Here is a 14,504-nt window from a genome sequence, read left to right on the forward strand (position 1 = left end):
GACCCAGGGGTCCATAAGTCAAGCACTTCCAGAGTACAAATTATTGGTGACGTTTCTAAACAGTGATTGACAGCGGGAAGCCACACACACACACACACACACACACACACACACACACTTTCCATACTACAAGCATTTCAAGGAAACCAAACTTGGAGGTGGTAGATGAGGAACTTTTAGCTTAAGCTTCATTTTGCCACTCTGGCTTTACTTGATCTACAGTAGTTGCATGAAGGATTTCGTCTTCCACTCAGTTTGTAGAGCACAGGGTGGGTCAATCATAAACAGAACTTAAGGCAGAGGTGGGGAACCTTTTTTACCCTGAGGGCTCCATCCCCCATCTGGACCATAGCAGTGCAGGATCTACTTTTTTGTTGTTGCAGGGAGTCTTTACCAGGGCCGTTTCTAGGCCTGGGCTGGGTGGCGCAATGCGCCAGGGCGCCTGGCCACCAGGGGCGCTGCTGCACCCAGAGGCGTCCTTCCCATTTGGCTGAGTGGCCCCATGCGCCACCTCGCCCGCCCCTCAGCGAGTCCACCGCCCTCCGCCGACTCGGGAGTCTCCTTGGGTCTCCTTAGAAGGAGGAGGCACCACGCCGAAAGCCCCACAGAGCTCACCTGCCTCCTTCCCGCCCTCTCCCTGCCTGTGGCCAGCAGCGCCAGACGCTGCTCTGTGGGGTTTTTGGCGTAGCTCCGCCTCCTCCGAGGAGACCCAATGAGACTCCCTAGTTGGTGGAGGGCGGCGGACTCACTGCTGGGCGCCCCTGCTTCCTCAACTCAGAACCTGGTGGGAGGCTTTGAAGCAGCCACGAGGCTGCCTCTTTGCCTCGGCAGCTGCGCCTTCCCCTCCCCCACCCCATTCCACCGCCCACCCCCAGAAAGAGAGGGGGCCCTGGTTTTTTGGGTGGTGGTGGTGGTCTTACCCCCTCTGTCAGTGAGGGAGCAGTGCGGGCGCCTTACAAATCAACCCCCTTTGCGCAGAAGGGTGGGTGGGTGGGAGGAGCCCACTGAACGTAGGCACTCTAGCCCCAAAGAGGCTGTCACCTTGCTTGCAAAAGCAACAGCCTCTCCCGGGCTGAGCCGCCTGCCTTGCCTGCCTGCCTTCCATTGGAACGCAGGCACGGAAGGCAGGAGGAGCACTTTTGGGATGCCCCTCCCCCCCCGCTGCTGCCAGTTACCAAGCCTGCTCTGCTTGCTTTGCTGCGAGATGGGAGGGGTGGTGGTGGACGGGAGCTCCCGTCAGTCCGCCCCTTCTCCCAGCTCACTGTACCAGCAAGAAAAGCAAGAGCCGCTTGGGCGCTGTGCGCAGCTCTCACTTTGCTTCCATCCTTCCTTCCTTCCCCCTCCCTCTCTTTCTCTCTCTCTCTGGCTCCTTCCTTCCTCCCTCTCTTCCCTCCCTCCTTCCTCTCCTCTCTCTTCCCCCCTCTCTCTTTCACCCCTTCTTTCCTTAGCATTTGCTAATTTCCACCCGCTGCTTTTTGTCAGCTTCTTCTCTGGGGAATCTTTCCTAAAAATGGTCAACAACTTTGGGGATCTGCTGCCTAAAAAAGGTTGTCAATTCTGGGAAATTGGGGGGGGGTGCCAGAGGGATCTTTGCACCACGGCGCTGGAAATGTTTAAGACAGCCCTGGTCTATACTGCTGCTCCTCCTCTCTCCTGTAGCTTCATGTTCATTTGTCTACTCTCCTACCACCACTGAGAGAAGGAAGTCTGCTCTAGTGGCAGGCTGAGTGTGGACACAAAAGGGAGAAAACCTTGCTTCCCTTTGTGAAATATACTCAGAGTCGAGAGTGAATTTCATGCTCTTTATTCAGCTCATAGTCATCAAGGAGAAGAAGAGAAGAATGGCTCTTTTCCCAAAACCATCTGCTTATATACATTATTTACACAATGGGCCTTGCGTGATTGGCTACTTCAGGGCTACACCTGTGGGCCAATCAGGTTGTGGATTGACGTCTGCCTGCAGCCTGATTGGCTGCTCCTACTGGCCAATCAGGTTGCAGATTCACTTCTGCCAGCCGCCTGATTGGCTGCTCCTGCAGGCCAATCAGGTTGCGGATTCACTTCCACCTGGAGTTGGATTGGGTAGCTCCTGCGGACCAATCAGACTGCTGATTCTGAATCCTATTGCTCTAGGATTCAGCTCAGTACATAACACTTTGTGTCCCATTCAGGCTTCCTTCTCCTGGTGGCAGCAAGCCATGAGATGATGGTGGGGAGCTTTGTTCACTTCCGTCCCCTCCCATCACTGCCAAGAGAAGGCAGCCTGTAGTTTTGTGTCCCATCCCACCACTGCTGCTCTTGCCTTCCATTTGGGGGTGGGGGGGCGGGATTAAAATTATTGATCTTTCAAGAACTCCAAAGGGGGTCACAGCTCACACTCAGCAACTCACCAAACCTGTAGATGGGGACAGGGGACGGGGGATTAACAGGACATCAACTGGACAGATAATGCACAATCAACACACAGATGGTTAAATACTAATTGGGCATTTTAATTACTAGCTGGAAAGATAACGAACATATCTCAAACACACCCTTTCATACGCCCTTACAGGGTCTTCAACAAAGCAGAAAGGATGACTCCCATGGCCCTTGGTGTTACCAAAAAGGCAAGGAGCTCAGCAGAAGGTTTTCATCTCTACATCCTGTTCTCGGTGACTTTCCGTAACCACAGGAACACCTGAAACTGGCTGACACCCCCCGTTTTTAGCTATAGAACATTCAGTTTTTGTTCCTATTTTCTGTTCCAGCGACCTGACACTTACAGCTAAAATGCTTCTAAAAGCTTCTCATTTATATCAAGCATCTTGAACCAGAGTTATAATCATATACAGTGGTACCTCTACTTACGAATAACTCTACTTACGAATGTTTCTACTTACGAATGGAGCTCCGTCTGCCATCTTGGATGCGGTTTAGATAGGATTTTTTCTACTTACGAATTTTTAGATAGGGTTGCTTCGACTTACAATTGTTTTCTCCCAATGCATTCCTATGGGATTTGACTTACAAATTTTTTCGACTTACGAATGTGCGTTCGGAACGCATTAAATCCATAAGTAGAGGTACCACTGTATGACAACACAAACATATTGCTAATATGCATGTATACATGTCAAACCTCTATCATGTAGCCACAAAATTAATAAATTGAACCCTCTAATACTCATCTTTGTCTAGGCAAGAAGGCAGGCCTTTCTATGGTCACCCACCTCTTCTAATAAGTGGGACCTGGCTGGAACATAAGCATAGCTACCCTGCTAACCTGCCAACTGGGGCTATTTTGCCTCTTGCCCCCTCCTTCGATCTGGGCTGGTATGTCAATAGTGAGCAGGGCCAGAGGCAAAATGGGGTGAAGCAATCACTGTAAATTTTACCTTTGAAAAATAAGTTAGTTTTTGCCAACATCCCCACCCTTTATCCTACACCCAAGGAAGCAAGAGGCATTATCAGAGTTCAAGGACACCTTCCATGCAGGCAAAAGAAAAAGAAAAAAAGAAGGCGAGTAGGGGTTAGGAAGGAGGTGAGAAAGAGTGGAAGAGTCTTTTGTATAGCATAATCTTTCATAAACCCCGTATAGCATCACTAGGCACTGTACAAACAAATACAAGAATAACCAAGAGAAAATATCAGTAAAACCTGAAACATTAATGTCACAGAGCCATCACCTAAATATTTTGGGCTTATTTAAAAGCCTAGACAGCTCTACAGAATGACATATTCTATCCATGGCTATTAGCCACGACACAACAACAACAACAACAACAACAACAACAACAACAACAACAAATGGAACCCTGATAAATAAATAAACAAATGATTTCCCCCCCATCCTGCTAATGAGCTTCTTGGCATTATCTCTCTATCCATTGTTGGAAACTGTATGCTGGGCTCGATGAACTCTTGGTTTGATAAACATGCTCTTTCTTATACTCTTAACAGTGTGGTGGTTATACTGGTAGAGCTGCAGCTCCCCAAGAGCAACTCCTATTATTGTGATGGTTGGAAATGATGCTGCCAGAATCACAAAAGTTGCTGATGGGAATTGGCAGCTATATTTGTACTGCGTCCCCACCCCCAATCAAAAAAGCATCCCATGGGGCTATCAGAATGCATCATGGTATGACTATTTCTTGGACTTCACCTTTGCTTGCTTCCTTTTCTACAAAGGCAGCATAGGAACAGAGGGTGTTCCCTTATACTGAGTCAGTCCATTTGGTCCATATGGCTTAGCATCATATACATTGAGAGAAGATTTCATGCAGGGGTCTCTCCCAACCCTATGCTGGGGACTGAAGCTGGGACCTTCTGCATGCAAAGCACTGAGCTACAGCCCTTCCAGTTCATAGATCTCAGGGCAGAGAAAGGAGGAGGCAGCAGAAATAGCTTGCAGAACCAAGGCAAGCCCAGTCCTGCCCACAGCAGGATCAGAATTAATTTCCAAGGTCCCATGGCTGGAAAGTCTGGCCATTTAACAGAGATATCTATTATGCATTGAAGCCAATTATCTCTAAATAATTAGTTTGATCAGTCATTTCATCTGCAAAACTCTCTCATCAACATCAAAGGATGTTTCACATGTGCTGTGACTTCAAGGACAGGGACGTTGCCGTATTAAATATTTTAAATGTATCATTCCCCTCCCCCACTTTTAAAGACTTAGGAAATGAAGCACGGCAATGTGCTCTTACCCCCAAAAAAATATATATAAAAATCAATCCCCTCCTCTCTTTCTGACCTCCACCAATGAATGCTTGACAATTCTGGCAGTCCTCTGACATGAAAGAATGCCCCAGGAAATAAGGCCTGATTAGCCCACAGCGTTGCCATGAATAACAATTTCTCATAACACACGTACAGAATAAAGGTTTGCATTATGTGATCAGTTATTCTTTTCCAGTTCCTTGCACTTGTTAATAATTCTGATGGCTGCACCAGTGCACTACCAACCGTTATCCTTTCCTAGAAATCTCTCAAAGCCATTTTCCTAAGAGTCATGGGCTGAGCATATCTTGGTTATTCATTTATAAATAATGTATCTCTTCTATCATAACACTAAATATAGCATAAGCCCATTTATCCTAACACCTCTGGGAATAACAAACCACGCTCACAATCATGACAGAGATGTCATATTCTTTTTGCAATGTTACCCCATGACAACTTAATCAGCTGTTTAGGACTACACAGCTGATTAAGCAAATGGAAGACTGGACATTTGGTAGCAATTTCAGAAAGCAACATAGCATCATTTCCATGGGTGTTCTAGGAAACACAGCAGGGCCAGGAGGCTATGGAGAAATGCATAGCTCTTTGTTAAGAGCATAAACAAGGACAGTATGTACTCACATATTGCTGCCCATGGAAGATATGGTACTGTCTAACCTTCTTCTTCCATCATTTCTGCTTATGGGTGGGCAATCAGTCTTTAATTAATGTTAAACCAAACAACTCTTAAATTAACAATTGCATGCCAGATCTGTAACTCTTATTGTGGGGGACACACGCAGAGAACTTTGGGAAATCTCAACAAATGTGACTATGTGGAAAAATCAAAAATGCAAAACTTGCAAATTGCAAGTACAATTCAGCAGAACATTCTGATAACGAATTCACTCAGATTAATTCTGGCTGATTCCTTGCACCTAGTGGATGCTTTAGAATGATGCCATTTGGATATATTAAAGTGAACACAATTTTTTAAAATGGGGAGATGGAGAACAGCCTAAATCATTAATAGCAGTAAGAACAAGCAGCTTTGTAAACTGAAGCAAAAACTACACACCACTGTTCTAAATATGCATTAAAAATTCTAAAGTAAAATAATGTTTAAGTAAGCTGACTCAAGTTTATTTAGTTGTGAAACACTTTTTGTTTATTTTAAACGCAACCGTTGACAAGATAATGAGACTTTCAGCACTATTTCCTCCAAACACTCTCATCTATATTTGTAAGCAGAACAGAAAAATGTTTGAGAAATTTTAATTTAAAAAGCTCTCTCTGAAATACACCTTTTACAGCATTTATAATTACTCAATGCAGAGGAGAGCAACCTGAAATGCATTAAAGTTTCACCAATCAACACTAGCTAAAAACAGCTTTTATCCCCGGACATCAAGGGCTATGCAAATAAATATACAGGAAAGAAAGTGAAAGATAATATTACAAAAGTTGGGCACCACTCCCACTCTTTGTCGAGCAGCAGCAAAATTCCAGGGGGTTCCAGGCACTTACCAAGGGATTGTGATCCTTTGGAGAATTGAAGACGTGGTGGAAACCGTCGTATCTTTAAGAAATATGATTTATTCACATATTTATGCCTTCAGTCTGCATGGAGGGAGTCCAGATCTTACAGCATGGTCATTTCAGGAGGGGCTTGTTCCCCACAGCAGTACAGCCCTGGAGTCCAAGGCATCTCTCCCAGCATGCCTGCAGCCAGCCTGCCCAAGATGGAGCTCAGTCTTTGTTCTCTCCCTTCTTCTTCCCAGCATGCCTTGCTCTAAAGACTCTCTTTTCCTGAGACCTCAAATACATACCCATCACAATGCATAGCTGCCAAGTTATCCCTTTTTTAAAGGGATTTTCCCTTATGCTGAATAGGCTTCCTCGCGAGAAAAGGGAAAACTTGGCAGCTATGTCACAATGGCAACCTCTGTCTGCCCAGGCCCAAGATTCCTCTTAGATGGGCCATCAATACCTTTTGTCATGTTGATGCCTCTATCCCAGGGGAGGCCCTGGCTTGGAAGGAAGTTTAGCCTATTGTATAATATTCCACTGGCCTCCAATCTTCCCTTCAATACGCCACCCAAATAATCAAAATCCTACCCCCCCCCCAATCTATAACAATAATATAAGGCAGAGGTTATTGGGAGGATGGCATTTTCAGACCCTCCAAGTGTCCCTGTTTTCCAGGGACAATCCCATTTTTACAGAAGCCATCCCAGTTTCTTATTTGATCCTGGAATGTACTGCTTTTCCTTAGACATCCCTATTTTCATTGGAGAAATGTTGGAGAGTATGCGACCTCTGAGCCAAGAAGATCAGTAACTACAGTATACAACCATTAGAATACATCTGAAGGCAGCCCTTTATAGGGAAGTTGTTTAATGTTTTATTGTGTTTTTATATATGTTGGAAGCCACCCAGAGTGGCTGGTGCAACCCAGTCAAGTGGGTAGGGTACAAATAATAATAATAATAATAATAATAATAATAATAATAATAATAGAACATGCCTATTTTCATGAGGGAAATAAATGTTGGAGGTTATGCATTTTGAGGCATTTGCCAAGTTCTAGCACCTTTGTTTCCTATGCTGTTTGACAATTCAGAGTGTAGATTTGCAAGAACTAAGCCAAACGTTTCATCAGCAATGCATAAATTGTCTCCCCAAATCCCATTCCTGCTGTTTGGTCTCAACAGAGGCCTGGTTCACACATAAAGCTAAGCCAAAGTTTGCCTTAAAGTCTACAGCAGGCATCCCCAAACTTCGGCCCTCCAGATGTTTTGGACTACAATTCCCATCTTCCCCGACCACTGGTCCTGTTAGCTAGGGATCATGGGAGTTGTAGGCCAAAACATCTGGAGGGCCGCAATTTGGGGATGCCTGGTCTACAGGCAAGCAGTTAGAAAGTTGTGGCTACTTCACTTCCACTTCCACCGCCAGGCTATTCAGAGCTAAGCCTTGGCTTGGTTTTATCAGTAGTGGCTGGCAGGTGTGTGTGTGTGTGCTCTTATCTGGCTTCCCAATGCCAGGTTTGCTGTCAGTTCCTGAGAGGGAAAGGGTTATAGCATGGTAAGATTACAAACAGAAGATGCCACCTCTCACTATTTATGCAAAGTTTGTTATTCCCAGAGGTGTCAGGATAAATGAGCTTGTGCTGTATGTTCCTGTGAACTGTTAGAATATCTTTTTCTGGCACCAGTTCTTTGAAGATGGATGCTTTATTCAACAAAAATGCATGGAATTTTATTTTACAGTATTTTATTTTTAGAAATATAGTGTCCTTCTGGACTGTATCCAGACATGCACAAGAAGTACTGTGCAGTGTGTGTGTAAGCTTCATCCAGTGTCAAAGAGTGTGATGCTCAGTGCTTCTGCCACTTACATGCACATTACTGATAAGCAATATTAGCTTTGACAGGACCAATCACCTGTCTGGAAAGGGAGGAAGGGAGTGGATTCTACCCTCCAATAGATAAATAGCATTGTCAAAAATTGACCATGCTGACCATCTGCCTTGCACACAGCCCATTGCTTTGCCCCAGAATCTCTGGATTGGGACCAAAGCAATTAATGTGGTTTTATAGATCGCTGTATATTCTGTTTTAACACATATATGAAGGTCGAACTTGGGAAGATTGTGATCAATACACGCAATATTGACAACCAATAACTCATCATCATGGCAGATGTGTAATGGCTATTTGAGAAAACCTGGGAAGATGTCAAACTCTCTTCCTTTGCTTTTGTCAGAGAGGGAGGGGGGAGCTTTGTTCCAGTTCCTCTGAAAATAAAAGATAAATTGTGCAAGCAGAAGAAAAATAAATACACACTTCAGAAAAGGGTTGATTAAAGATTCTGAGATATTCTTCAGTCTAGAGCTGTTCCGGCTACATCCAAAATGAAAACATCATTCATCCTTCTTCCTTGCTGTCTTAGATTTATTTTTTTGTTATGACTTTAACAGAGCTTAAAAGCAATGATACATGAAATCAGCGGATGACATCAAACTCATTGCTAGACTTAATGCTACTGCCAGTTCAATTAAACTCATAAGACACTTTGCACACAGGTTTAGACTGGATCAGATCTGAACCAAAATATCACGGCTGCAATCCAACATTTTCCCACTTCCTAGGGCATACATAGTGTACAATGAAAATTTTTCTATCTGCCCTGGGGACAATGCTATCATTGTATCAGAAGGATGTTAGCTGGGATGGTGCTACCATTCAGTAACACAGCGGGGTGGACCAGGCGAGGAGATCTCACTACCTTAGCATCTATTCTGGATCATATAATGCTCTGTGAACAATGTCATTCACTGACATAAGTAACGCATAAAGAGGGATTTGTGTTTCCCCAAATGCCCTGGAACAAAACATTCAGAGTGGGTGGAGGAAATGCTAGCCCCTTACCATTTCCCGCCATCTCCCCACCCCACCCCCACCCCCAAAAATGCTACTCAGAATGATACTATGTCATGACACAGCATTGTTCTGGGTCGCTGGGTGGGTAGTGAATGGCAACCATGATCATCAGGGAAGCTGCAGGAGCAGGGGTAATTTTCACCCCACACCTGAAATTCACACAAGCTCCCCTGCCCAATAGTTGCAAAGCCAGCACCACTTTCATAGCCTCTAAAATGATGTAAAAGCAGAATAGCCATCTGGGTCTAGCTCCTATCTACAGAGATCTTGTTGCATCATTTTTGTAAGGCTAGAAACAGCCTGTCTTTTTCAAGAGAACTGAAAATGGGTTTTGGAAAGGCATCACTTCTCACTTAACACCTTTGTCTCATGGTCACTTTGGATCGAAAAAGTTTTTCTGATTTTTGAAACACAAGGCCCTGCCAGAACCATTTTTCTCAAGGTGAGAAGTAGATAAATGTATGAGCGGTGATCCTTCCTTCCAACTGTCTTTAGTTCTATGGGAAAAACCTGAAACTTCAAAGGCAGCAAGAAACTAGTCAGGGGCTTTGTGGGTTTCCCATCCCACTGGTACAGCCTTGCAGGCTGTGAATATTTGAAAGTGGGGGTGGGTGGGTAGAATACTCAGTTGGGAATTGGTGTTATGTGTTCAGACCACCCTGGCCCAGTCAACAATCTGGCCACTGAATTATGCACACATGCACATTTTCATACACATTGTTTTGATGTGATCTTGGCTGTGAGTCATGGAAGATCTGATCCCTGCCTTGCATGTTTTTTCCACCAGGCCTGACTCTGGCTATGAAACCTGAGGCTGCTGAGCAGACTCTTGGGCCAGGGGGTTATTGGGGTTGGTGTTGTTGTTGAGGGGGGGTTGTTGCTGTTTTTGCTGTTAGTTTTTTGTATCTTTATCTTAGAGCATGTGATTTGTTTGGTTTGGCTGCGATTTTTTAATATTTTATTTATTGTTTATTATTTCTTTTGTTATGTTGCAATTATGTATGTCTTTCATGTTGTAAGCCGCCTTGAGCATGGTTTGAATTGTGGGAAGGTGGCATACAAATAAAAGTATTGTGTATGTCTTACGTATGATAGGAAATCACAAGGCAAACTGCAGAGAAGTGCAAATAAAGCAGGTTTTCATTAAAAGGCAAATGACACAAATCTCTCCCACAACCCTAAGCAGTGAACCACTTCTGCTTATCTAACACCCAGCATTCCTTTATTGCCAAGCATTTTACCACCCCCTACATAATGTTATAGCAATTTCTTAATTCCAAGTAATGCTGGCACTCGAGATTTTGAAGGCAAAGAAAAATGTAAGAAACAAAACCTGAAACAAACAGATGGCTCTAAATATATAATTAGAGGCAAAATGTGAGAATAGTAGTGTTTCCACTATTACTTGAAAAACAGCCTAGTGAAAAGATGGCCAGTTTAGAGGGAGGGGAGTTGGTACAATTTGGGGACATTGCCAAACCTGTTTCCCCACTTGCCACCATGCAACAGTGCTGTATATCTACAGTTGCTTTTGTTTCCTAAGCATGCATCTGCTCATGTAACATAAGGTTGTAGGGGCAGGCAGGAGATGCTTGCTGAGTAGGGCAGGTTCTTCTCCCCGCCCCCACCCCTCAGGACATTTTTCCATGAAGCTTCTTGGAAAATGGCAGAACAACTGAAGCAAAGAACTGGCGGATGCAAAAAGCTTTAAGCACACCTGCTACCTGCCAGTTCTCCCCTGCAAATGGTCCCCTTTCCCCTCCATTGCTGTTATGAGAGAAATACAGGATTGGGCTCCACAGTGATTCCCTGCTGTTACAATATTTTCAGTGCCAGGTTAAAGGTTTCCTGTTTGCCCAGAGAGAATTTTTGTCAGAACTTTATTTTCTTCTTTATTTTCCCGTTTTCAGCTTGCTCTTTTCTTTTTGTTCTTTGTCGTATTGTGCTTGTTTAAACACATCACATTTACAAGTTGTGTGAATTGTTTTCACACTTTTGTATGCCACCCCAGAATCTTCTGATGAAGGGCAGTCAATAGTCTTGTTTTAATTAAATTAAATTAGATTTTTAAAAATTGTTCCACTGTAATGTCTGGTTCAGCTCTGAAAATTAATACTAATGCGCATACACATACAGCCACTTCAAAAGTCAAGAATCCAGTGATTTCCCCCTCACTTTATATGTTTTAGTTTTTAACCATCAAACACGCACAAATGTTATTTCTGACATTGCACCCGACTCTTAAAAATCCCCAAATGTACACAGAATTGCCCTGCCTTTGTGGAGAAAGTGCAAACAAAGTCACAAGCCTCAGAGCTCTTGGCTAGCATTTTATTTCTCCTCATAAAGTGCCTTGCAGAGGAGAAATTTCCACAGACTGGTTTTGTTACTCACATGTGGTACATATTGCAACAGTAAAGTCCAGGCTGAAACGTTTATTTTATGGTAGATTTCCCTCTGCCCGATAGATATGTATTTGATTTTTATATGTGTAAAAGGTGTTATAGACAGGGGTGCCATTTTTGTGGGACAATTTTATTTGCTCACAATGCATTAAAGTTGCTGCCTGGCCCATGTTCCTTACTCTCCATGAGGAAGGGTGCTTTCCATTTACGCGAGTTTACCCTCAGTACTGGCCCACAGATACTCTAAACTTCTGGCACAATTAAATGAAGCAATGTGCACCCGATCTTACAGAAGTGAGGCCCTTCAAAGTGAACATATCTAAACTGAGCTAATTAATGTGGAACTCAAAACACAATTTAGCACTGCATGGAGGAAGATTGCAGCTACTGAATACCAGCACCCTTAGAATAACAGTTCAACAGTTTGGCACAAGGGGGGAAAGAGCAAAACAACATATGCCTAAATTAAACTGCATGAGGTAAGGAAATGCAGGCGCCTCCATTGAAATTTGATCAAAGTAACCCAGCCAGAGAACCTAATTGTTTGTGAAAATGAAATGACTTTTGTGGCTGCCTGTGGTAAGCGTCTAATTTTCAGAAAATGGGCCCTGTTCAGATTGAAAGGTCACCACATACATTACCAGAAACAGGAAGTCTCCCCACTCCATCAAAAGAGAATGGGAAGTATTGTAATATGTCCTGTAAAAGCACTTTTGGCCTGGCTAAGCAGAAAAGACAGTAGAAAAGGGGGGAAGGAATGCGGTGGGGGTGGGGAACACGGTAACTTTGGTTCTCCAAGTTGTGAGAAGCTCCAAGTTGTGCTTGTTCAGTTTCCTGTGGAAATTGCGGGCACTGCAGGTTTACTGGCATTTTACATTTATTTACAAATATGCAGGTTGAGTGTTGACAGAGACACAGCATTGCACACTGTGACAGACGGCCAGAGTTCGGGCCTTCCCACACCATTTTTAGGGGAGCAGCCAGCATCCTAGGATATTTCCAGAGCTATCTCTCCATTCCTGGTCTGCCACTTGCCATACTGTGTGTCCTTCACAGGGACACAGCTTGGTGACACCATCCCCAGAGAAGGGAAAGAGAAGGTGGGGATAGACACACAGCCTCTGGACATTTCATCAACCCACGTTAAGGCCTGATAGTGAAAGCCATCTCCCTAACAAAAGCAAGGCGCTGGGTAATTTCCCCATGATTATTAACCAGTCCAATAAGTTAGAAATTGTCCCCAAATAGCCCAAACACCAAACCTAAATGATGCATATAAGAATGTATTGGTTTGGACTCAATCACTGCTAGCTGGCACTTCAGAGGTGGGTATGCTAACTCTACCCCCTGTTATCATTTCTGTCACTCTCCATAAGTTGGAAGACGACAACTGAAGCAGGAACAGTGATGAGAAGGTAACGCTTAGTATGCCTGGCCCAGCACTCATTAGTTTATTGTTTATTTTTTTAATTAAAAATCTCTTTATTTATATTCTTTAAAATATTACAAAATAGAATCAAATAAACAGGGTGAAAACATACAGAATGATAAAGAAAAGTAACAGAAACGCATAGAACATAAAATTCCAATAAAAAACATTAACAAATAATGAATATGAACAATGAAAAAGAAACCAAAAACATAATTTACAAAGCAAATAAGACAAAACATAACAAAAACAAAAATTGACTCCCTGAAGTTTGTACACCGCTTCTCTTTATTTAACTTTCCCTTGTCTTGCTTTATCTAAATTATTATTTACATAAATTCTCTATATTTCCCTGCTTATCTTTCAATTTAAGCAAATCACCAATTCAATATTCATACCTTCTTTGACCAAATAGTCTTCAACATACTTCCATTCAACTTTACACTTCTGTTTGGGGATATTCCTAATTGCAGCAGTCATTTTGGCGAGGTTCATGAACTCTACTCATGAAATCGGAACACTTCATAAGTGCTGGAGTTTGGCCTTACTTGGATGCCAAGTACACATTCAGCCCTAATTTGGTGAGAACAAGGAACTGAGCATCCTTGACTGAGGGAAATGAAGCTGTCATGGACTGGCTGGAAGAAGAGGAGTGGCGGGAGGCACCAGCTGAGGAACCCACAAGGGAATATCCAGGGGAAGAAGGATCAGAGCCAGGGGATTGGTGGTGGGATGACGATGAGTAGTCAGAGAAAGAAGAGAGGGCAGACTAGGAGATGGAGGGGTGGGAAGCTGAAGAGGCAACAAGGTTTACTGAGCAGGAAGAGGCTGTGGCAGAGAGCAGTCCAGACTCAGAGGCAGGGGAAGAGGAGGGCAGGCTGCAGAAGAATCCAGGGAGTCTCCCTCTCCTGCAGCCTTCCCCACTGGTCTCGCAGAACATGCAAAGAAATGAAGGGGACGGAGCTAAGACAGATAAGATGACAGAGCCTTAGGCTGCTGGAGAAGGAACCAGGGGAGGGGGAACCTTAGAGAGTGGTGGGAAGGCAGCGACCTTCAGTCCTCGCAACTGCTCATTGGAGCAAGACCTACTGGGAAGAGTTGCTACAGTCCAGCTGGCACTGTATTGCCTACTGCATTTAGTAGTAGTAGTAGTAGTAGTACCCCACCCATCTGACAGGGTTGCCCCGACACGCCGGGTGGCTTCCAACATATATAAAAACATAATAAAACACTAAACATTAAAAACTTCCCTATACAGGGCTGCCTTTAGATGTCTTCTAAAGCTTGTATAGTTACTTGGCTCCTTCACATCTGATGGGAGGGCAAATAATTGCTTATTTAGAGATGCCAACGATTGAACCTGAAACGTTTTGCATCCAAAGCCTGTGTTCTAGCACAGAGTGATGTTCCCTTCCTCCTCTGAGGCTGAACCAAGAGAAGTCAACTGGGGTTGACTTGCAGACATTGTGCGTGCATGCAGGGGGGAGGGGACGCTCCCAATTATCCCGAAGCGACAAG

Source organism: Zootoca vivipara, chromosome 12 (genome assembly GCF_963506605.1).
Source record: "Zootoca vivipara chromosome 12, rZooViv1.1, whole genome shotgun sequence".
NCBI classification, from domain to species: domain Eukaryota; kingdom Metazoa; phylum Chordata; class Lepidosauria; order Squamata; family Lacertidae; genus Zootoca; species Zootoca vivipara.